Source organism: Chiloscyllium punctatum, chromosome 24 (genome assembly GCF_047496795.1).
Source record: "Chiloscyllium punctatum isolate Juve2018m chromosome 24, sChiPun1.3, whole genome shotgun sequence".
Lineage (NCBI taxonomy): Eukaryota > Metazoa > Chordata > Chondrichthyes > Orectolobiformes > Hemiscylliidae > Chiloscyllium > Chiloscyllium punctatum.
The window spans coordinates 84,893,467-84,919,195 of record NC_092762.1 but is presented as its reverse complement, the minus strand read 5'-3'; the positions used below and the strand labels follow the sequence as shown (position 1 = coordinate 84,919,195).

The window sequence follows — 25,729 nt, the reverse complement described above, 5'->3', positions numbered from 1 at the left end:
GATGGTGTCATAGGAACTTAAGAAGTCAGAGTAGAATTCGACTATTTATCTCCTTCTCCTCTGGTTCTTCAATTCAATACAACACAAGAGCAGCTCATTAGCCCACCAAGCCTGCAGCAATTCCCAGGATTCAATGCTCAACCTCCTACCTCAACTCTAGATTGCCCTTAATTCTCAAAGTACCCAAAAATCTACCAATCTTACCCTTCAACATATTAAACAATGAACCTCCCATGGCCATCTGAGGTAGAGGTTTCCAAAGATTTGCCAGCCTTTGTGTGAAAAGGTTTCTCTCTGTCTCAGTCCATATTAGCCAGGCCACTTATACCACCTGCATTTCTTATATTGCAAAAATGATCACAATTCAGAAATACCTCATTTAGTGATAAATACCATGTGTGCGTGTGTGTGTGTGTGTGCCCATGTCTGTGTGTGAACAGGTGTACGTATCTCTGTGTGTGTTTATGTGTGCATGTATGTGTCTGTGTGTAGTTGTGTAAATATATGTGTCTGTATGTGTGTTTGCATGTCTCTGTGTATGTCTGTGTGTAAATGGGTATGTGTGTATCCCTGTGTGTAAGTGTGTGTGTGCTTGTGTCTCTGTGTGTGTATGTTTGCATGTCTGTGTGTGTGTGTGAGTTTGTGTGTCTCTGTGTGTAAGTGTGTGTGTATGTCTGTGTATGTTTCTGTGCCCCTATGTGCAAAGCAACCTGGCAGAACCCTAACCCTATCACAGAAGCATGTAAATCGGATCTGTCCCTGAGCTCTGGAGGAAATGCTGAGGGACTGTCATGGTGTGGGAATGATTCCTGAACTGGTTCGATGATGGTGTAGCTGGGGTTGGGGGGGGGGGGGGATCTGTCAATGATGACCTGTGTGGGCGAGGTGTTGAGGAGGATGGGGACCCTGGACAAGCTCCCAGTGAGCTACAGCCTCCGGATCCTGTCAGATTTCAGGGACTTGCCCCGCTACAGTCTCTCAGGGAAGCAGAGGGAAATCAGACGTGGTGTAGAAATAACAAGTCAGAACTTTAATGAGATTGGAACCAAAGCAGTCCCTGCTCAGTGGGGGAGTGTTGAGGGTGTCCTTTAGGAGTAGAATTGGAAAAATCCTTCGCAAGGTCAAGATTCTGATTCTTTTCTGCACCTTCCCACCTTTCTTGTCGTTTTTCACATCACATCAGGGAAGGGCTGTTGAGGGGAAGACTGCATCATGACTCCCATTCTAGACCCTCCACTCAGGAGAAACTGTCTCTCAGCATTTATCCTGTCAAGCCCCACTCAGATAATTCAATGCGATCATTGTTCATTCTTCGAAACCTCAGATCATATATTGTTGCTCTTTTCAATTTCTCTTCAATGGAAATCCTTTGAGTTCTAAAATTAATCCCACGAACTTGCTTTACACCCTCTCAAACGCAGTTATGTGCTGGCTCGGAAAAGTACAACTTTTTTCGAAGTGCAAACTCTGGTTAGTTCAGCTCAATGCTGGGCAAATGATTCCATACCCTCTTACCCAACTGCTTTCTCCAATCATCCCACCCGGCTATTTCACCTCCACATACCCTCCCACCTCCAATATTCTTATAGATCATTCACAAATGTGAAGTCAAACAAATTGTTTTTTAAAAAAAACATGCCTGCAATTTCTCTCAACCAGGGAGTATCCAGTAATTCATCTTTAATTCCTGGTAACTCCTGGCCAAACCTGGATGATCAGCAACTGTAGGGAGAACAGATTGATAAAACACTAAGCGGGGGTCACAGAGTACAAGAACATTGACATGATGCTAATCTTTGCATCAAACAGATGTCAGCCACCTCGTACCAATTTAGATATCCCTTTATAAAAGCCACATTAAAATGACTGAGATTGTTGGGTAATGTTGATGCCAAGGAAGAGAACCACAGTTTGGAGAAGAATATTGGGATTTTTAATGCATAACAGATATCTCTGAGAAAGGGTGACTGGATCCGAAACGTTAACTCTGCTTTCTCTCCCCAGATGCTGCCAGACCTGCTGAGCTTTTCCAGCAATTTCTGTTTTTGTTTCTGATTTACAGCAGCTGCAGTTTTTTTTTGTTGGTTTTTACTGATATTTGTAAATGAGTTGGACTGTTACGCCCTGCTGCCTGTGGTGACACTGCATTACAGTGAGACACATTTACATAGGAATTCGCTATTATAAATGTGGACACAATCTTTATAATGTGGAAAGCAATTGAAAGGAAGTCAATATAAGATTTAATATATTATAGATAACTCTATAATGTCAATTCTAAGATATATGCATATTTGTATTGCTTTTTTTGTGCCATTTAAACTAAAGGACCTGTAGCCATGAAATAACACCCTGTGTCATATTGTGCAAAGATCAAAGAGACAAAACCTGGTATTGAGCAAGTTGAATGAAATAATGGAAAGATTTAACTGTGCTAATTAGGCAGTTTTCATGCAAAGATCATTGTTTATTAGTACTGAGTAGAGTGTGTTGCCAGTTCTACCATGGGTTACAGACTTGTTTGTCTCCACAGCTCGCGATGAAATTATTCAGAGTGCCATTAGATTTATAACTCTTAACATGTACTACTCATCACCCACCCATTCCACTGCGCCAAGTCACAGTCCTATGCAGGTATGCCCCGCTATCCGAAAGTAGAGCCTTCCCAGGAAACCTTTCATAAGCCGAAAATAACATAAAGTGAAGGTGCATGATTTAAATGGGAAAACGTTTGTCGCTTTTCACAAAAGCCAGAATCCTCGTCAGATTCACGAAAACAGGTACTAGTGTAGGTCTTTCATAAAAGTGAAGTGGCGTAAAGCAAATGTTCAAAAAGTGGGAGATACCTGTCTACACCAGCTATTCAACCGCAAGCAGATGTAGGTAGCTCAACATGCTCTCTCATGACAGAGCCTGTGTTTCGACAAATGGGTTTTGTACTGAGTGTCTACAAAAAGAAGATGTGAAAATGTGACACTGTTTTACACAATTCCAAGTAGCAATGTATGGATTCCATGGCAAAGTACAATGACATAACACAACAGGGCATTTCAGGTTGTTTCTGTTATTATCACCTGATAGATACCACAAAACAGTGCAGTGTTTGATGGGCAAGACTAGAAAGTCTTCATTCTGTATCTAAACCTGTGCTATCCCTGCCCGAGGGATCATTACCCTGTGCTATCCCTGTCCGAGGGAACATTACCCTGTGCTATCCCCACCCGAGGGATCATTACCCTGTGCTATCCCTGTCTGAGGGAACATTACCCTGTGCTATCCCCACCCGAGGGATCATTACCCTGTGCTATCCCTGTCCGAGGGATCATTATCCTGTGCTATCCCCACCGAGGGATCATTACCCTGTGCTATCCCCACCCGAGGGAACATTACCCTGTGCTATCCCCACCCGAGGGATCATTACCCTGTGCTATCCCCACTCGAGGGATCATTACCCTGTGCTATCCCTGCCCGAGGGATCATTACCCTGTGCTATCCCTGTCCGAGGGAACATTACCCTGTGCTATCCCTGTCCGAGGGAACATTACCCTGTGCTATCCCTGCCCGAGGGATCATTACCCTGTGCTATCCCCACCCGAGGGAACATTACCCTGTTCTATCCCCACCCGAGGGATCACTACCCTGTGCTATCCCTGTCCGAGGGATCATTACCCTGTGCTATCCCTGCCCGAAGGAACATTACCCTGTGTTATCCCTGTCCGAGGGAACATTACCCTGTTCTATCCCCACCCGAGGGAACATTACCCTGTGCTATCCCTGCCCGAGGGATCATTATCCTGTGCCATCCCCACCCGAGGGAACATTACCCTGTTCTATCCCCACCCGAGGGATCACTACCCTGTGCTATCCCTGCCCAAGGGATCATTACCCTGTGCTATCCCTGCCCGAAGGAACATTACCCTGTTCTATCCCCACCCAAGGGATCATTACCCTGTGCTATCCCTGTCCGATGGAACATTACCCTGTGCTATCCCCACCCGAGGGAACATTACCCTGTGCTATTCCTGTCTGAGGGAACATTACCCTGTGCTATCCCCACCCGATGGAACATTACCCTGTGCTATCCCTGTCTGAGGGAACATTACCCTGTGCTATCCCTGTCTGAGGGAACATTACCCTGTGCTATCCCCACCCGATGGAACATTACCCTGTGCTATCCCCACCCGAGGGAACATTACCCTGTGCTTTCCCTGCCCGAGGGATCATTACCCTGTGCTATCCCTGCCCGAGGGAACATTACCCTGTGCTATCCCCACCCGAGGGATCATTACCCTGTGCTATCCCTGTCTGAGGGAACATTACCCTGTGCTATCCCCACCCGAGGGATCATTACCCTGTGCTATCCCCACCCGAGGGAACATTACCCTGTGCTATCCCTGTCCGAGGGAACATTACCCTGTGCTATCCCCACCCGAGGGATCATTACCCTGTGTTATCCCTGTCCGAGGGAACATTACCCTGTGCTATCCCCACCCGAGGGAACATTACCCTTTTCTATCTCTGCCCGAGAGAACATTACCCTGTGCTATCCCTGCCTGAGGAAACATTATCATGTGCTATCCTTGTCCGAGGGAACATTACCCTGTGCTCTCCCTGTCCTAGGGGTGCTTGACAGAGATAATGTAGAGGGAGCTTTATTCTGTATCTAACACCATGTTGCCCCTATCCTGGGAGTGTTTGATGGGGACAGTGTAAAGGAAGCTGTAAATTGCCTCTAATCCCAAGCTGTACTTGTCCTGGTGATGTGTCACTCTGTATTTAACCTCGTGCTGTCCCTATCCTGGGAACGTTTGATGGGGGACAGTGTAGACAGAGCTTTACTCTGTATCTAATCCCATGCTGTCTGTGCCTGGGGAATGTTTGATGGTGTAGATGGAGCTTTATTCTGTATCCAACACCATGCTGACCATATCCTGGGAGTGTTTGTTGGGGGATAGTGCAGACTGAGCTTTACTCTGTAGCTAAAGCCAAACTGTCCCTGTCCTGGGAGTGTTTGATGGGGACAGTGCAGAGGGAGGTTTACTCTGTATCTAACCCCATGCTATCCCTGCTCTGGGAGAGTTTGATGGGGGATAGTGTAGAAGGAGCTTTAGATTAGATTACTTACAGTGTGGAAACAGGCCCTTCGGCCCAACAAGTCCACACCGACCTGCCGAAGCGGCAACCCACCCATCTAACACTACGGGCAATTTAGCATGGCCAATTCACCTAACCTGCACATTTTTGGACTGTGGAAGGAAACCGGAGCACCCGGAGGAAACCCACGCAGACACTGGGAGAACGTGAAAACTCCACACAGTCAGTCGCCTGAGGCGGGAATTGAACCTGGGTCTCTGGCGCTGTGAGGCAGCAGTGCTAACCACTGAGCCAGTATCTAACCCCATGCATTCCTATCCTAGGAGTGTTTGATGGGGACAGTGTAGAGAGAGCTTTACTCTGTATCTAACCCCGTGCTGTCCCTGTCCTGGGATTGTTTGATTGTGACAGTGTAAAGGGAGCTTGACTCTGTATCTAACCTTGTGTTGTCCCTGTCCTGGGAGTGTTTGATGGCGATAATACAAAGATTGGAAATCAAGTTTGAAATCTGTCTCTCGAAGTGAATTGTCCCTTTATCACAGGGGAGGTGATGGTGTAGTGGTATATTTGCTAAACCAATAATCTAGACACCCTGGTAATGTTCTAGCGACCTGAAATTGAATCCCACCCCACCCCACACAGCTAATGGTGGAATTTGAATTCAATACATATCTCGTATTTAGAGTCTAACGATGACCATGAATCCATTGTCAATTGTCAGAAAAACCCATCTGGGTCACTAATGTCCTTTAGGGAAGGAAACTGCCATCCTTATCTGGTCTGACCTACATGTGACTCCAGACCCACAGCAATGTCACTGACTCTTAAACTACCCTCTGGGCAATTAGAGATGGACAATAAGTGCTGCCTGGCCAGTAATGACCTCACCCCATGAATGAACTTGAAAAAATTTAATAAAGAATCATAGAATTCCCTACAGTGCAGATAGAGGCCATTTGGTCCATCTTGTCTGCACCAACCCTCCGAAGAACATTCCATCCAGATCCACCTCCCCATCCCCATAACCGTATTAAATATGTTTGAACAAACATGTTATTTCTCCATGAATCTTAACCATGAGATTCAAGTTCACCACCCTGTTTAATAGCAGAGGGACAGTCTGTCATTTCATCTGGAGGAAAAGAATATGTGGGGGCTCTCACTCAGTCAAACACCTGAAACTGTTTCAGTTGAAACCTTGATGCAGATGGAGAAGGTTTTTCAGCTCAACTGATCTTCTATCTTTTAGATTGCCCTGGGTATTAATTGCTGACTTATTCCATTCGCAGTCCTGGCAGGAGAATGTTTGGCAGTACCCCAGGCTGTTCAATTATCAGCTCGATACACAAGAAAGAACTCAGCAAAAAAAAATCCTTTCTCAAAATACCCAGGGCAATTTGTTTGTTTTTGACACAATTCCTCCAGAAATATCATGCCATTTGAAAGTGTGGGAACTGTTTTTGACTTCAATAACAAGATTTGTAGCCTAGAAGCCCTCTGGACCTGTTACTGGAAAAGGTGCTTTCTTCCCTAGAATCTGGATTTGAGGGGAATTGACATTATTTTATAGTCAGTGCCGTGATGATCAATAGGTTGTGCCAAGAGCTGACTGAAAGTAAGAAGAAAAACAAACTGAAAAATGTTCACTTTTCATCAGACCTTCCTGAAGTATAAACTCCGTTGCTCTCTCCAGATGCTTCCTGACTTGCTGAGTTTTTTCAGCTCTTTTTGTTTCTGACTTCCAGCACCTTTACCTTCTGCTGTTGACTAAAAATTAGACTGAGGGAGTTAAAGGTGATGATAAACTCAAGTTCCCCTCCAAGTGACATTGAGTCAAAGACATTCACAAAATAGTCAACTAATTCCAGCTCACGTCCCCTTTTAAAATGTTTGAGTGGCCTCTGCAAAGGACATTGGAGTATTGGAAATGAAGGTTCACAAGAATTGGGAGAAATAACGTTGATGGAATTGCATCCATTGGAGGACAGAAGCTTGAGGGATGGGAGATTCAATAGGGGAGTTCAAAGTTCTGAAAGGGCAAATTGGAAATAATTCTTCCTCACCAATGTCAGGGGAGCGACCTCTTAGATTAATATTGGAAAAATGAAGGAAGCGTTTTGGAGCTTTCGTTTAATGGAAAGGGTTATCAGAATCTGGAATGTTTCACCATCAGCACTGAATGGCTTAAAGAGAAAGCAGAGATGGGGACAAGGATTAAACAAAGGGATGGTATGGAAAGCTGAGCCACGATAACGAGTATAAAAGCAGCCTTGAATCCCAATGTTTCCCTAACAGTGCTCTTTGTGGTCGTTTGTGAGCTGAATTCCATGAGATGATAGGAAATAGGACTAGAAGTAGGCCATTCAGCCCCTCAAGCCTGCTGCGCCATTCAGTAGGATGATGCCCACTTCCTGCCCTTTCCCTATAACCCTCTATCCCTGACTGATCAACAATCTATCTCAGCCCTCAAAGTAGACCAGGACTCTGCCCCCACAGCTGTCTATTGGAAGGAATTCCAAAGACTCTCAACCCTCTGACAGAAGAAATTCCTCCTCATCTCTGCCTTAAATTGGCGGCCCTTCATTCTTAGACTTAGATCCTAGACTCTCCCAAGAGGGGAAACAGCCTCTCAGCGTTGACTCTATCAAGCCCCTTAACAATCCCATATGTTTCAATGAGATCACCTCTCTTTCTTCCAAATTCCAGTCAGTAGAGTCACAACCTGTTTAACCTTTGCTGATAAGATAATCCCTCCATCCCAGGGATCATCCTGGTGAACCTTTTCTGAACTGTCTCCAATGAAATTACAACTTTCATTAAATAAGGGAGACCCAAAATGCTCACAGTATTCCAGATGTGACCTCGCCAGTGCATTGTAGAGTTGCAGAAAGAATTTCCGACTCTCAGACTCCAATCCCCTTGAAATAAGGGCCAATGTTCCATTAGCCTTCCTGAATACCTATTGCCCTGTGTACTAGCTTTCTGTGTTTTGTGCAGAAGATCTACCAAGTCCTTTTGTGTTGCAGCTTTTCTCCATTTAAATAATCTTCTGTTCTTTAGCTGTCCCTTCCAAAATGGGCAATGATTCGTATTGGTTGGGTATGTCTTGTGGGGAGGGGGTGTAGTGGATGGTGAGGGGGGGTAGGAGGGAGATGGGTTGTGACTGGATCAGAATAGGGCACAGGTTAATGGTGACAGCTCTATGCCTCATGTTAAAATACTCATTGATCAGACTCAAACACAAAGACTGAAGGTTTGTGTAAGGATCAATTTTCAAAATGTTGCAACGTAGAAAAATGGAATTCCAGAGTGGAATAATCTGCTTCTTGTGATGTTGGCTAAGGGATAAACAACAAGCCAGGGCACCTAGGAAGTCTGTTCTTTGAAAAAGTGAAGATTAGATCTATTCTGGCTCTCTGAGAAATTGGGCAGGACCTAAATTTAATGTCGCATCTGGACAATAGCTGCTTTGTCAGTATAGCTGTCCTTCAGGATGGCACAGGCAGTGTCACTTTGTGCTTCAGTCTCTAGTGTGGGGCTAGAACTCACCATAGACTCATAGAGATGTACAGCACAGACACAGACCCTTCAGTCCAACCCATCCATACCGACCAGATATCCTAAAGTAATCTAGTCCCATTTGCCAGCACTTGGCCCATATCCCTCCAAACCCTTCCTATTCATGTACCCATCTAGATGCCTTTTAAATGGTGCAATTGTACCAGCCTCCACCACTTCCTCTGGCAGCTCATTCCATACACGTACCACTCTCTGTGTGAAAATGTTGCCCTTTACGTCCCTTTTAAATTCTTCCCCTCTCACCCTAAACCTACGCCCTCTAGTTATGGACTCCTCCACTCCAGGGAAAAGACCTTGTCTACTTACCCTATCCATGCCCCTGATGATTTTATAAACCTCTATAAGCTCACCCCTCAGCCTCCGATACTCCAGGGAAAACACCCCCAACCGATTCAACCTCTCCCTATAGCTCAAATCCTCCAACCCTGGCAACATCCCTGTAAGTCTTTTCTGGACCCTTTCAACTTTCACAACATCTTTCCAATAGGAGGGAGAACAGAATTGCACTCAATGTTCCAAAAGTGGCCTAACCAGTGTCCTGAATAGCCACAACATGACCTCCCAACTCCTGTACTCAATGGTCTGTCCAATAAAAGAACACATACCAAACGCCTTCTTCACTATCCTATCTACCCGCGACTCTATTTTCAAGGAACTATGAACCTCCACTCCAAGGTCTCTTTGTTCAGCAACACTCCCTAGGACCTTACCATTAAGTGTGTAAGTCCTACTCTGATTTGCTTTCCCAAAATGTAGCACCTCGCATTTATCTGAATTAAACTCCATCTGCCACTTCTCAGCCCATTGGCCCATCTGGTCCAGATCCTGTTGTAATCTGAGGTAGCCTTCTTCACTGCGCTTTTCCAGCGATGCTGCCTGACCTGCTGCGCTTTTCCATCAACACATTTTCAGCTTCTAGCCTTCTTCACTGTCCACTACACCTCCAATTTTGGTGTCATCTGAAAACTTACTAACTGTACCTCTTATGCTCACATCCAAATCATTTATGTAAATGACAAAAAGTAGAGGGCCCAGCAGTGATCCTTGTGGCACTCCACTAGTCACAGGCCTCCAGTCTGAAAAACAACCCTCCACCACCACCCTCTGTCTTCTACCTTTGAGCCAGTTCTGTATCCAAATGGCTAGCTCTCCCTATATTCCGTGAGATCTAACCTTGCTAATCAGTCTACAGCAAAAATATTCCCATTGTAATACTAAAGAAACCAGACAGTCGGGAAAAGTGCTTTACAAGCTAATTTGTTTTCTCCTGAATCCTGTAAAACCCAAATTGCTGTCTTGTAAAATATGACAAGATAATGTTTGGAATGAAACGAAGAGGTGGTCTGCATTTTTGGAAAAATAAGTGTAATTTGTCTCATAGAAAATGAGCTGAAAGTTTTATTCATTTGACTTTTAGTAAATGGTATAATTGCTCATTTTGAGTTTTAGCAGAAGCTTCTGACAGCATCAAAACAGAGCACTGGATTTGACATCTCTAAACTATTGTAGCTGTTTGGGGGAGAATATCCTCCCTAACCTTCTGTCACTGTGACACTGGGACTGAGTGTAACAAGGCAGCCAGTTAAAATGCATAGGTAAAAACAATGACTGCAGATGCTGGAAACCAGAATCTGGATTAGTGGTGCTGGAAGAGCACAGCAGTTCAGGCAGCATCCAAGTAGCTTCGAAATCGACGTTTCGGGCTCCTGCTGAAGGGCTTTTGCCCGAAACGTCGATTTTGAAGCTACTTGGATGCTGCCTGAACTGCTGTGCTCTTCCAGGACTACTAATCCAGTTAAAATGCAGACACCACTCTATGGGAGATTTGAGAAGGATGTTGGTGGAGAAACTGGACTTCATTGCAAATGCTTCTGGGTTGAGGAATGATCAGTTTGGGAGCACTCAGTGTTACATTCAGACTCAGATGACTTTTGGGTCTCCTGTAAAACTGCTTTAAGGTGACCATCAGGAAAGTGTCAAAAATGTGAATTATTAAAACCTGTTAAAACCCAAAGGAATATCCCACAATTCCTGTCAGGAGCCATCAGCAGTTGCATACTGTATCTGTTCTCTTAGTGTTGGGTGAAATCCCAACATTGGACCGCAAAGCCGGTCGGGAAGGTAAGTGATTGTTATTTGAGAACTTACCTCGACGCCAACGAGAGCGGTGAGAGCTGGGCGGAAGTGCAGTCGGAGCACAAAGCTGGTCGGGAAGGTAAGTGATTGTTATTTGAGCGGAGAAGGATTATTCGAGAGGCTGAGAGGGTGATAGATAGAAGCTACAGGGACATAGTTACGCCAGAGAACAGAGGGAGCTGGGTAACAGTTCGAGGTGGGAAGGGGAGGAAGCAGGCAGTGCAGGGTTCCCCTGTGGTCATTCCCCTCAACAATAAGTATACCGCTTTGGATACTGTTGGGGGGGATGGCCTAGCAGGGGTAAGCTGCAGTGACCGGGTCTCTGGCACGAGGTCCGGCTCTGAGGCTCAGAAGGGAAAGGGGAGAGGAAGAGAGCGCTAGTTATAGGGGACTCTCTAGTTAGAGGGACGGACAGGCGGTTCTGTGGACATGGGCGAGACTCTCGGCTGGTTTGTTGCCTCCTGGGTGCCAGGGTCCGAGACGTCTCGGACCGTGTCTTCAGAATCCTTAAGGGGGAGGGTGTGCAGCCAGAAGTCATGGTGCACATTGGCACCAACGACATAGGTAGGAAGAGGGGTGGGGAGGTCATTCAGGAGCTCAGGGAGTTAGGCTGGAAGCTAAAAGCTAGGACGGACAGAGTCGTCATCTCTGGGTTGTTGCTGGTGCCACGTGACAGAGAGGCAAAGAATAGGGAGAGAGTGCAGTTGAACACATGGCTGCAAGGATGGTGTAGGAAGGAGGGCTTCAGGTATTTGGACAATTGGACTGCATTCTGGGGAAGGTGGGACCTGTACAAACAGGACGGGTTGCACCTCAACCAGAAGGGCACCAATATCCTGGGAGATGGGTTTGCTAGCACTCTTCCGGGGGGGGTTTAAATTAATTTGGCAGGGGGATGGGATCCGGACTTGTAGTCCAGCAAGTAAGCTAGCTGTGTGTCAGGATGTCCAAGACTGTAGGGAGGCTGTGGAGAAGGTAGCACTGACAGGGGATACTTGCAGACACAGAGATGGGCTCAAGTGTGTATACTTCAACGCAAGGAGTATCAGAAATAAGGTGGGTGAACTTAAGGTGTGGATCGGTACTTGGGACTACAATGTTGTGACCATCATGGAAACGTGGATAGAAGAGGGACAGGAATGGTTGTTGGAGGTTCCTGGTTACAGATGTTTCAGTAAGATTAGGGGGGGTGGTAAAAAAGGAGGGGGGAGTGGCGTTGCTAATTAGAAATGGTATAACGGCTGCAGAAAGGTGTTCGAGGGGGATCTGCCTTTGAAGGTAGTATAGGCTGAAGTCAGAAATAGGAAAGGAGCAGTCACCTTGTTGGGTGTTTACTATAGGCCCCCCAATAGCAGCAGAGATGTGGAGAAACAGATTGGGAAACAGATTTTGGAAAGGTGCAGAAGCCACAGGGTCGTAGTCATGGGCGATTTCAACTTCCCAAATATTGATTGGAAGCTCTTTAGATCAAGTAGATTGTACAGGGCAGTGTTTCTGCAGTGTGTCCAGGAAGCTTTTCTAACTCTGTATGTAGATTGTCCAACCAGAGGGGAGGCCATATTGGATTTGGTACTTGGTAACGAACTGGGAAAAGTGATGGGCTTGTTAGTGGGTGAGCATTTTGGTGATGGTGACCACAATTCTGTGACTTTCACCTTGGTTATGGAGAGAGATAGGTGCATGCAACAGGGTAGGTTTTACAATTGGGGGAAGGGTAAATACGATGCTGCAAGACAGGATCTGAGGAGCATAAATTGGGAACATAGGCTGTCAGGGAAGGATGTCGTTGAAATGTGGAACTTTTTCAAGGAACAGATACGACATGTCCTTGATATGTATGTACCTGTCAGGCAGGAAAGAGATGGTCGTGTGAGGGAACCTTGGTTGACGAGGGAGGTTGAATGTCTAGTAAAGAGGAAGAAGGAGGCTTACATAAGGTTGAGGAAACAAGGTTCAGACAGAGCGTTGGAGGGATACAGGATAGCCAGGAGGGAGCTGAAGAAAGGGATTAGGAGAGCTAAGAGAGGGCATGAAAAATCTTTGGCGGTAGGATCAAGGATAACCCCAAGGCCTTTTATGCGTATGTGAGAAGCATGAGAATGACGTGAACAAGGGTAGGTCCGATCAAGGACAGTAGTGGGAGACTGTGTATTGCGTCAGAAGAGATAGGAGAGGTCTTGAATGAATACTTTTATTCAGTTTTTACAACTGAGAGGGATCGTATTGTTGAAGAGGAGAGTATGAAACGAACTGGTAAGCGAGAGGAGATACTTGTTAGGAAGGAAGATGCGTTGGGCATTTTGAAAAACTTGAGGATAGACAAGTCCCCTGGGCCTGACGGGATATATCCTAGGATTATGTGGGAAGCAAGAGAGGAAATTGCAGAGCCGTTGGCAATGATCTTTTCGTCTTTACTGTCAACGGGGGTGGTACCAGGGGACTGCAGAGTGGCGAATGTTGTGTCCCTGTTCAAAAAAGGGAATAGGGATAACCCTGGGAATTAAGGCCAGTTAGTCTTACTTCAGTGGTAGGCAAAGTAATGGAAAGGGTACTGAGGGATAGGATTTATGAGTATCTGGAAAGACACTGCTTGATTAGGGACAGCCAGCACGGATTTGTGAAGGGTAGGTCTTGCCTTACAAGTCTTATTAAATTCTTTGACGAGGTGACCAAGCATGTGGATGAGGGTAGAGCAGTGGATGTAGTGTACATGGATTTTAGTAAGGCATTTGATAAGGTTCCCCGTGGTAGGCTTATACGGAAAGTCAGGAGGCATGGGATAGTGGGAAATTTGGCCAGTTGGATAGAGAACTGGCTAACCGGTCGAAGTCAGAGAGTGGTGATAGATGGTAAATATTCAGCCTGGAGCCCAGTTACAAGTGGAGTTCCGCAGGGATCAGTTCTGGGTCTTCTCCTGTTTGTAATTTTTATTAATGACTTGGAAGAGGGAGTCGAAGGGTGGGTCAGTAAATTTGCAGACGATACGAAGATTAGTGGAGTTGTGGATAGTGAGGAGGGCTGTTGTCAGCTGCAAAGGGACTTAGATATGATGCAGAGCTGGGCTGAGGAGTGGCAGATGGAGTTCAACCCTGTCAAGTGTGAGGTTGTCCATTTTGGAAGGACAAATAAGAATGTGGAATACAGGGTTAACGGTAGAGTTCTTAGTAAGGTGGAGGAGCAGAGGGATCTTGGGGTCTATGTACATAGATCTTTGAAAGTTGCCACTCAGGTGGATAGAGCTTGTAAGAAGGCCTATGGAGTATTAGCATTCATTAGCAGAGGGATTGAATTTAAGAGTCGTGAGGTGATGATGCAGCTGTACAGGACCTTGGTTAGGCCACATTTGGAGTACTGTGTGCAGTTCTGGTCGCCTCACTTTAGAAAAGATGTGGAAGCTTTGGAGAGGGTGCAGAGGAGATTTACCAGGATGTTGCCTGGAATGGAGATTAGGTCGTACGAGGATAGGTTGAGAGTGCTAGGCCTTTTCTCATTGGAACGGCGAAAAATGAGGGGTGACTTGATAGAGGTTTATAAGATGATCGGGGGAATAGATAGAGTAGACAATCAGAGACTTTTTCCCTGCGTACAACAGAGTGTTACAAGGGGACATAAATTTAAGGTGAAGGGTGGAAGGTATAGGGGAGATGTCAGGGGTAGGTTCTTTACCCAGAGAGTGGTGGGGGCATGGAATGCACTGCCTGTGGGAGTGGCAGAGTCAGAATCATTGGTGACCTTTAAGCGGCAATTGGATAGGTACATGGATAGGTGCTTAAGCTAGGACAAATGTTCGGCACAACATCGTGGGCCGAAGGGCCTGTTCTGTGCTGTATTGTTCTATGTTCTATGTTCTATGAACAGGACATTAGGGAGAACACCCTACCCTTCTCAAATGTGCCCATGAGATTTTTTACACCAACACTAAGAGGGCAGACGAGGGGCTTGGTTTAATGTCGCAAATAAATGGTGGAGCTGTGACGGGATTGGTGGGGAGGTTGCTATGAGGGACATGGGTAGGATGCAATTGAGCAAAGGGGTGAAGGAAACTAAAAGGGGAAAAGGAAAGGCACTAGTTTGAATGCTGCCAACTCAGCTGGGTAAGTGCTAAGAAAACTGTAAATCACTGAGGTAAAGAATTCCTTGCAAATTAATCTCTGGTTTAGGGTGATATATGTTCAGGAATTTCCTATATGTGGAAAATATGGTAATGACCAATATGTCAATTGTTAAATTTAGAGGTTTACATGGTGGCTCAGTGGCGAGCACTACTGCCTCAGCATTAAGGACGCGGGTTCGATTCCAGCCTCGGGTGACTGTCTGTGTGGAGTTTTCACATTCTCCCCATTTCTGTGTGGGTTTCCTCTGGGTGCTCTGGTTTCCTCCAACAGTCCAAAGATGTACAGGTCAGGTGAAATGGCCAAGGGTAAATTGCCCCTAGTATTTAGGGATGTATAGGTTAGGTACATTAGTCAGGTGTAAAATGTCGGGGAATGGGTCCGGGTGGGTTACTCTTCAGAGGGTTGGTGAGTGCTTGTTGGGCTGAAGGGCCTGTTTCCACTCTGTAAGGATTCTATGGATTCTAGCTCTGAGATTAAGCTCTGAGGTGCAGTAGAAAGAGCAGTAACTGCCTATTTAAAAGTTTCCAGGTTTGTACATCTGATGCAGTAGCTGTGATCTCATCCTGCGGCCGAGGGAATGTGTTTAGTTGATGGAGTTTGCTGTGTAGAAGTGTGTGCAAATTAGTTTTTTGGGAACAGATTTTGGTTAACTTAAACCTGTTGCCTGATGCCAATTTAAATCATGTGGTGTCTACAAAATGAATACTTTCCTTGGGTGGTGAGATTTTAAGTTTAATGGAAGGTTATTAATGATTGAAAATATTAATGAATTCTTCTAATTTTTCTTCTGTATGAGTCCAATAAAGTCAACACCAGTACAGAAAGTATTGTTAATGTGTGCTCGCATCACCCAACACATTAGTGAGAATGAAAAAGAAACTCCTAAAGGCCAAAAATAAGCCTGAAAAACCAGAAAGTAGCCCCCAAAAATCAAAATGTACACCTTGAGAAAATCTGAAAGGGAGCCCTCGGAAAGTGTTTTGTGGGGAAGGAGAGAGAATGCTGGGGTTCAGCTACATGTCTATCTCCTGTATTGAGTGCCACAGCATTGTTCTGCATGTTCTGGCCGTACGCCTTTATCAATTGAAGAAGAGACTCCATTCCATCGAAACTTCAATTCTGGGACACCTCAGCCTTCTCTCCCTGCACACTGGACTCACAGAAATAACCAACACAAGGTACAGAAGGCATGGGGGACCCTTTAGCTGAAATAATCATCTCTCTTCAATAACAACTGGGCTGTCTTACGAGGACAGACTAGCCTAGAATCAGAAGCAGGCCATTCAGCCCATCAATTCTGCTTTGATCCTCCGAAGAGCATCCCACCTAGAACCAATCCTATAATCCTGCCTTTCCCATGGTTAACTCGCCCAACCTGCACATCCCTGAACTCTATGGGCAATTTCCCATGGCCAACCCACCTAACCTGCACATCTTTGGACTGTGGGAGGAAACCAGAGCACCTGAAAGAAACCAATGCAGACACAGGGAGAACATGCAAACTCCACACAGACTGTCGCCCAAGGTTGGAATTGAACCCAGTTCCTAGTGTTGTGAGGCAGCAGTGCGAACCACTAAGCCACCATGGTGTGCCATGGATTCTCTCTACTGGAGTTGAGAGAGTATGATATGATTCGAGTGAAGTGTGTAAGGCCCAGAGTGTTAGAATCATACAGAACAGGCCCTTCAGCCCACTGAGTCTGTTTTGACAGAAAATACACCGCTACCTCCACTCGTCCCACTATCCCTCATTAGATCCACAGCCAACATTCTCAACAAGGAAGATATGGAAACGAATTTTGTTCTTGTGGGTGAATCTAGAATGGGAATGGGGTGGGGGGGTTCACTATTTTGAAATCAGAGCTCACAATTTCAGGACGGAAATTAGGTGATTTCTTTTCTCTCAAAAGGATTATGCAAATTTGGAACTTCCTGTCTCAGAAAGTGGTGGGAGTGAGGTCACGGAATACTTAGCAGCAGTAGATCGATTCCTGTTAGGCACGGGGGTCAAAGGTTATCAGGCATAGATGAGAAGATGGAACACAAACAGATCAGTCATGAATAGTGGAGCTGACCAGAGGGGCTGACTGGCTTTTATTTGCCCTTTATTACTATGTTAATGTAATCCCAACCTGTATTGTTCAAGCCAGTGCAATGGATTTGGAGTCTGTCATATTGGGACATTAGAATTATTCATTAGCAATCATGATGTGGTCTGATTTCTGGGCCAATGCTTTAACAAAAGTCTCATTTTAATAAAGCTCAGAAGCAATCGACAAGATGAAACATGTTAAGATGTAGACCAGACTGACCCTAATGACTTTTCCACATGGAACTGCAACTTTCCCCAAATTCCACAGATTATTATAGGTCCAGTAATACATTTAACAAATGTGGCTGCAAATTGATGAGCTTTTCTTTTAGAATTACTTTACCCTTGTCTTCTTCTGACCCAAAGTCTATCCATTTAGCGAGCCGGGAGCTTTGGATAATGAGGCTTTGCTTCTCTGAAGTCTGTCCTTGGAATTCATTCACCAGATTCTATGCACATGAAACTCAGACCTCCTCCTATTCCACTGCTTTGTTTTACTTTACAATTTAGTGGCTGTGTTGTCTTTATTTGGGCCTCTGGAGATGGTTGACATTTTTGGTGAGGTATTTAAGACTGGGGCCCGGGGATCAGGATCACTGCTGCTGAGTATTGCACAGTAATGGGTTCAAGTCAGTCTTCATGGCACCCAGAAGGCAGAATGTTCCTCTTTCAACAATTGCAAAGTTAACTCTTTCAACATACCACACGACAGAGATGCAACCGAATGGTACAGGGTAAAGGTCCCTCTATACGGTCCCATCAACACTCCAGGACAGGCATAGCACTGGTTGTATATAGAGCGTCACGACAATGGATTATAACCTCAGATTGCCCATGGACATATCAAACAGCTAATTCCAACATGTGTATTTTAAAAGGGGATTGCTATAGTCAGCTAAATGATTGTAAATCCAATGTCTGTCTGGAAAGAGAGACCCTGGAGTATTACACCTGATGAGATATCAAAGAAGATTCAAAAGGTTGGACTTAAAAGGAAGGAATGTGTTACAATCTGAACTGTAATGTCCTGGAAGCTCTCCCAGGCTGTGAACATGATGTGAGAAAGGACAACATCTGGGTGACAGACATGTTTTGTCCCTTCCCCTTTCAGAATACACAGGAACAGGAGCTAAAGAAATAGTTCAACACTGGTCGATGCGTGCTTTTGAGTGGGAGCAGCGGCCGAGGAAAAACGAACCCGGGAGACTACAGCTAAGGTAAGACAGTTTGTTTCAAAATTACTTACCTGTAGCGGGCAGCGGAAGTGAGGTTGGAGCGCATAGCTGGGCGGGAAGGTAAGTGATTAGTATTTGAGTGGGTGTGTTCTAGACCCCAGGTCCTACTTCCGTAGGGCCTCCTCTAACCTAACTTAAAAGTCCACAGGTTATTGACTCAGTGTTCTTGTTTTTGGAGACAGTGTACAGTCATGGCAGCGCAGGCGGTGGAATGTTCCTCCTGCAGGATGTTTGAGGTAGAGGTGACCACCGATACTCCTGCCGACTTCGTGTGCAGGAAATGCAGTCAGATCCTGATCCTCACCGAACGAGTTAGGGAACTGGAACTGGAGCTGGATGAGCTGAGGATTATTCAAGAGGCTGAGAGGGTGATCGATAGAAGCTACAGGGACATAGTTACGCCGGAGAACAGAGGTAGCTGGGTAACAGTTAGAGGTGGGAAGGGGAAGAAACAGGCAGTGCAGGGTTCCCCTGTGGTCGTTCCCCTAAAAAATAAGTATACAGCTTTGGAAACTGTTGGGGGGGACGGCCTTGCAGGTGTAAGCTGCAGTGAAGGGGTCTGTGGCTCTGAGATTCAGAAGGGAAAGGGGGAGAAGAGGAGAGCGCTAGTTATAGGGGACTCTCTAGTTAGAGGGACGGACAGGTGGTTCTGTGGACATGGGCGAGACTCTCGGCTGGTTTGTTGCCTCCCGGGTGCTAGGGTCCAAGACGTCTCGGACCGTGTCTTCAGAATCCTTAAGGGGGAGGGTGTGCAGCCAGAAGTCGTGGTACACATTGGCACCAACGACATAGGTAGGAAGAGGGGTGGGGAGGTCATTCAAGAGCTCAAGGAGTTAGGCTGGAAGCTAAAAGCTAGGACAGACAGAGTCGTCATCTCTGGGTTGTTGCCGGTGCCACGTGACAGAGAGGCAAAGAATAGGGAGAGAGTGCAGTTGAACACGTGGCTGCAAGGATGGTGTAGGAGGGAGGGCTTCAGATATTTGGACAATTGGACTGCATTCTGGGGAAGGTGGGACCTGTATAAACAGGACGGGTTGCACCTGAACCAGAAGGGCACCAATATCCTGGGGGGTAGGTTTGCTAGCACTCTTCGGGGGGGTTTAAACTAATTTGGCAGGGGGATGGGATCCGGACTTGTAGTCCAGCAAGTAAGCTAGCTGTGTGTCAGGAAGTCCAAGACTGTAGGGAGGCTGTGGAGAAGGTAGCACTGACCGGGACTACTTGCGGACACAGAGATGGGCTCAAGTGCGTATACTTCAATGCAAGGAGTATCAGAAATAAGGTGGGTGAACTTAAGGCGTGGATCGGTACCTGGGACTACGATGTTGTGGCCATCACGGAAACATGGATAGATGAGGGACAGGAATGGCTGTTGGAGGTTCCTGGTTACAGATGTTTCAGTAAGATTAGGGAGGGTGGTAAAAAAGGAGGGGGGGTGGGTGGCGTTGCTAATTAGAAATGGTATAACGGCTGCAGAAAGGAAGTTTGAGGGGGATCTGCCTCTGGAGGTAGTATGGGCTGAAGTCAGAAATAGGAAAGGTGCAGTCACCTTGTTGGGTGTTTATTATAGGCCCCCCGATAGCAGCAGAGATGTGGAGAAACAGATTGGGAAACAGATTTTGGAAAGGTGCAGAAGCCACAGGGTCGTAGTCATGGGCGACTTCAACTTCCCAAATATTGATTGGAAGCTCTTTCGATCAAGTAGATTGGATGGGGCGGTGTTTGTGCAGTGTGTCCAGGAAGCTTTTCTAACGCAGTATGTAGATTGTCCAACCAGAGGGGAGGCCATATTGGATTTGGTACTCGGTAACGAACCGGGACAAGTGGTGGGCTTGTTGGTGGGTGAACATTTTGGTGATGGCGACCACAATTCTGTGACTTTCACCTTGGTTATGGAGAGAGATAGGTGCGCACAACAAGGTAGATTTTACAATTGGGGGAAGGGAAATTACGATGCTGTAAGACAGGATTTGAGGAGCATACGTTGGGAGCATAGGCTGTTAGGGAAGGATGTGGTGGAAATGTGGGACTTTTTCAAGGAGCAGATACGACGTGTCCTTGATATGTATGTACCGATCAGGCAGGGAAGAAATGGTCGTGTGAGGGAGCCTTGGTTGACGAGGGAGGTTGAATGTCTAGTAAAGAGGAAGAAGGAGGCTTACATAAGGTTGAGGAAACAAGGTTCAGACAGAGCAGTGGAGGGATACAGGATAGCCAGAAGGGACCTGAAGAAAGGGATTAGGAGAGCTAAGAGAGGGCATGAAAAATCCCTGGCGGATAGGATCAAGGATAACCCCAAGGCATTCTATGCATATGTGAGAAACCTGAGAATGACGAGAACGAGGGTAGGTCCGATCAAGGACAGTGGTGGGAGACTGTGTATTGAGTCCGAAGAGATAGGAGAGGTCTTGAACAAGTACTTCTCTTCAGTATTTACGAACGAGAGGGACCGTATTGTTGAAGAGGAGAGTGTGAAACGGACTGATAAGCTAGAAGAGATACCTGTTAGGAAGGAAGATGTGTTGGACATTTTGAACAACTTGAGGATAGACAAGTCCCCCGGGCCTGACGGGATATATCCTAGGATTATGTGGGAAGCAAGAGAGGAAATTGCAGTACCGTTGGCAATGATCTTCTCGTCTTCACTGGCAACTGGGGTGGTACCAGGGGACTGGAGAGTAGCGAATGTTGTGCCCCTGTTCAAAAAAGGGAATAGGGATAACCCCGGGAATTACAGGCCAGTTAGTCTTACTTCTGTGGCAGGCAAAGTAATGGAAAGGGTACTGAGGGATAGGATTTACGAGTATCTGGAAAGACACTGCTTGATTAGGGACAGCCAGCACGGATTTGTGAAGGGTAGGTCTTGCCTTACAAGTCTTATTGAATTCTTCGAGGAGATGACCAAGCATGTGGATGAGGGTAGAGCAGTGGATGTAGTGTACATGGATTTTAGTAAGGCATTTGATAAGGTTCCCCATGGTAGGGTTATGCGGAAAGTCAGGAGGCATGGGATAGAGGGAAATTTGGCCAATTGGATAGAAAACTGGCTAACCGGTAGAAGTCAGAGAGTGGTGGTAGATGGTAAATATTCAGCATGGAGTCCAGTTACAAGTGGAGTTCCGCAGGGATCAGTTCTGGGTCCTCTGCTGTTTGTAATTTTTATTAATGACTTAGAGGAGGGAGTCGAAGGGTGGGTCAGTAAATTTGCAGATGATACAAAGATAGGTGGAGTTGTGGACAGTGAGGAGGGCTGTTGTCGGCTGCAGAGGGACTTAGATAGGATGCAGAGCTGGGCTGAGGAGTGGCAGATGGAGTTCAACCCTGCCAAGTGTGAGGTTGTCCATTTTGGAAGAACAAATAAGAATGCGGAATACAGGGTTAATGGTAGGGTTCTTGGTCAGGTGGAGGAACAGAGGGATCTTGGGGTCTATGTCCATAGATCTTTGAAGGTTGCCACTCAGGTGGATAGAGTTTGTAAGAAGGCCTATGGAGTATTATCGTTCATTAGCAGAGGGATTGAATTCAAGAGTCGTGAGGTGATGTTGCAGCTGTACAGGACTTTGGTTAGGCCACATTTGGAGTACTGTGTGCAGTTCTGGTCGCCTCACTTTAGGAAAGATGTGGAAGCTTTGGAGAGGGTGCAGAGAAGATTTACCAGGATGTTGCCTGGAATGGAGAGTAGGTCGTACGAGGATAGGTTGAGAGTTCTCGGCCTTTTCTCGTTGGAACGGCGAAGGATGAGGGGTGACTTGATCGAGGTTTATAAGATGATCAGAGGAATAGATAGAGTAGACAGTCAGAAACTTTTTCCCCGGGTACAACAGAGTGTTACAAGGGGACATAAATTTAAGGTGAAGGGTGGAAGGTATAGGGGAGATGTCAGGGGTGGGTTCTTTACCCAGAGAGTGGTGGGGGCATGGAATGCGCTGCCCGAGGGGGTGGTAGAGTCAGATTCATTGGCGACCTTTAAGCGGCATTTGGATAGGTACATGGATGGGTGCTTAATCTAGGATAGAAGTTCGGCACAACATCGTGGGCCGAAGGGCCTGTTCTGTGCTGTATTGTTCTATGTTCTATGTTCTAAGGTGTGCTAGTGAGGCGAGATGCTCATTTGTGCCAGAGGGTCAAGGTTATGATGTGCATTAGCTCGGGTTCTAGAAGCACTGAAAGTCTGAATCACGGTACTAACCACTAATCACCCCTGCATCACAGGTAAATCTCTCTCTCTCTGTACCTCTCTCTCTGCGCCTCTCTCTGTGCCTCTCTCTCTCTGTGCCTCTGTCTCTCTCTCTGTGCCTCTTTCTCTCCCCCTCCCTCTCTTTCTGTCCCCCCCCTCTCTCTCTCTCTCCCTCCCTCCCTCTCTGTCTCTCTTTCTCTTTCTCTTTCTCTCTCTTTCTGGGCTGAAGGAAGCTAGGTAGCCAGTCAATGGAAATGGGGTGTAAGAATTCCAAACAATTTGCACAGTCAAGAATCTCAAAATCAACTTGACTATCAGTGTTTGATGATGCATGCTTCAAGAAGCATCAAGAGACTGAACCATGTATCTTTTAATGTCTTCTGTATTTTTGGACTCACTGCTCATTTCTAGTCTGTGAGCTAGTGTGTTGCATTATTATTTCTTTTTATCCTTACTCACTAATGAACTCATCCTTTCCTTAATTCAAGAAAGCCTGGTTAAATTGGCTTATATTTGAACAAAAATTCACCTGGATCTGGGAGGAAGTTGTCCACAAGAGAGAAGATCCTTTATAAATTAACCTTGTTTCAACCAACTGAGGGGGTAAGTGAATAAACAAGGGGAGCCAGGCTATGCCTCTCCACCCAGGAGATTGAAACTTTGGGCTGTCTGATCTGGAGCCAGACAAACTTTGGGAAATTGGAGTACCCGAGTTCTGATGAGCTGGGAAAGTAATCAAAGTCAGACGTCAGACAACTCCAGGTTATAGACCAACAGGTTTTTGAAATCACAAGCTTTCGGAGCGATGCCCCTTCGTCAAGTGACCTGTTGGACTATAACCTGGTGTCATGTGACTCCTGACTTTGCCCATCCCAGTCCGACATTGGCAGCTCCACATTATGGAAAGGTCAGTGGAAGCTGATACAACAGGAACTTCTAAAAAGGAATCGGATATTCCCTGAAAATGATTCATCTGCAGGGCAACGGATCAGAAGACCAAGGGAATGTGTGACCAAGAGAAAAGTTCTTTCAAAAAGCTAGCATAGAACACAATGGAGTGAGTGGTCTCTTTCAGTTTTCCAACTGGTGATTCTCTCTATATCATTTCTGTTTAATGATGTCTATCTCTGCTTTTCCAAGATACTGAAAGTGCTTTGTGTGAAATCTAATATACCCAGTAGATATTCAACTAAATTAAGAAACTCTCATTCCAATGATTACAAAGAATAAATGGCCCATGCTGTTCAATCTAGATAGAATATCTTAGAATAGCAGCAATATTAATAATTCTCTGACTACCACAGAAAGATTTTACAATACATACCCATTGTTTCTAAATTGGTTCTGTCTTTCCTCATGACCTCCGAGTATTTGTACTTTCCGTCCGTTTCGCGAATAGAACACTTTGTCTACTGTGTGTGATTGCGAGGGCAGAGAGACAGACAGAGTATTGTCCAGCACAGCAAGAGGCCAATCAGCCCATCATTCTTGTGCCAGCTTTTGGCAAGAAGCTATAAGTAATCAGTGCCAATCCTCATGCTCCTTTCCCCATCGCTGCTGGGGAGGTAAAGGTCTAGGAGAAAATGAGGACTGCAGATGCTGGAGAATAGGAGTCGAAAAGTGTGGTGCTGGAAAAGTACAGCAGGTCAGGCAGTAACGGAGGAGCAGGAGAGTTGATGTTTAGAGCATGATCTCTTCATCAGGAATGTGGTCTAGTGATGTTATTGTTAGACTACTAATCCAGATTCTGGATTAGTGGTGCTGGAAGAGCACAGCAGCATCCAACGAGCAGCGAAATCAACATTTCGGGCAAAAGCCCTTCATCAGGAATAAAGGCAGTGAGCCTGAAGCGTGGAGAGTTAAGCTAGAGGAGGGTGGGGGTGGGGAGAGAGTAGCATAGAGTACAATGGGTGAGTGGGGGAGGGGATGAAGGTGATAGGTCAGGGAGGAGAAGGTGGAGTGGATAGGTGGAAAAGAAGATAGGCAGGTCGGACAAGTCCGGACAAGTCATGGGGACAGTTACTGAGCTGGAAGTTTGGAACTAGGGTGAGGTGGGGGAAGGGGAAATGAGGAAACTGTTGAAGTCCACATTAATGCCCTGGGGGCGCCTCCTAGCAGAGCGCTTTAGGGAACATCTCGGGGACACCCGCACCAATCAACCACACCACCCCGTGGCCCAACATTTCAACTCCCCCTCCCACTCTGCCGAGGACATGGAGGTCCTGGGCCTCCTTCACCGCCGCTCCCTCACCACCAGACGCCTGGAGGAAGAACGCCTCATCTTCCGCCTCGGAACACATCAACCCCAGGGCATCAATGTGGACTTCAACAGTTTCCTCATTTCCCCTTCCCCCACCTCACCCTTGTTCCAAACTTCCAGCTCAGTAACTGTCTCCATGACTTGCCCGGACTTGTCCTACCTGCCTATCTCCTTTTCCACCTATCCACACCACCCTCTCCTCCCTGACCTATCACCTTCATCCCCTCCCCCACTCACTCATTCTACTCTATGCTACTCTCTCCCCACCCCCACCCTCCTCTAGCTTATCTCTCCACGCTTCAGGCTCACTGCCTTTATTCCTGATGAAGGGCTTTTGCCCGAAACGTCAATTTCGCTGCTCGTTGGATGCTGCCTGAACTGCTGTGCTCTTCCAGCACCACTAATCCAGAATCTGGTTTCCAGCATCTGCAGTCATTGTTTTTACCTTACTAATCCAGATTGCCAGGTAATGTACTAGGGAGCTGATTTCAAATCCTGCCACTGCAAATGTGGATATTGAGTTCAATAAAAATCTGGAATTAACGGTCGAATGAAGACCACAAAACCATTGTCAGGGAAAGAAACCATCTGATCCTTTAGGACAGGAAACCCCTGTCCTGATGAAAGACCCTGACCCGAAACGTCGACTCTCCTGCTCCTCGGATGCTGCCTGACCTGCTGTGCTTTTCCAGCCCCACAGTTTATTGACTCTGACTCTCCAGCATCTGAAGTCCTCACCTTCTCCAAACTCTCATCTTTACCTGGTTTGGCTGACAAAAAACCCAAACAATGTGGTTGGTATTCAACCACCCTCCAAGCAATTAGGGATGGGCAATAAGTGTCAGCACAGCTAACAATGCCCATGCGCCCTGAGTCACCAAAAAAGAGGTCTCTTTGCATCTGTCTCCCTGAATATTCCCATTGAATCTGCTTCCATTGCCTTCTCAGACTGTGAATTCCAGATCATCACAATAACTGGCTGTGGCTAAAAGATTTTTCCTTACTTCATCCCGTGTTCATTTGCCAATGTTAAATCTGTAC

At 46.2% G+C, this 25,729-nt stretch overlaps 1 protein-coding gene across 1 annotated transcript in view; it reads right to left on the bottom strand.

Moving 5' to 3' along the window:
• yjefn3 (YjeF N-terminal domain containing 3) overlaps positions 1 to 25,729 on the bottom strand; it is a 165,195-nt gene that overhangs the window by 27,446 nt on the left and 112,020 nt on the right. The gene's annotated exons all lie outside the window — the stretch shown is intronic.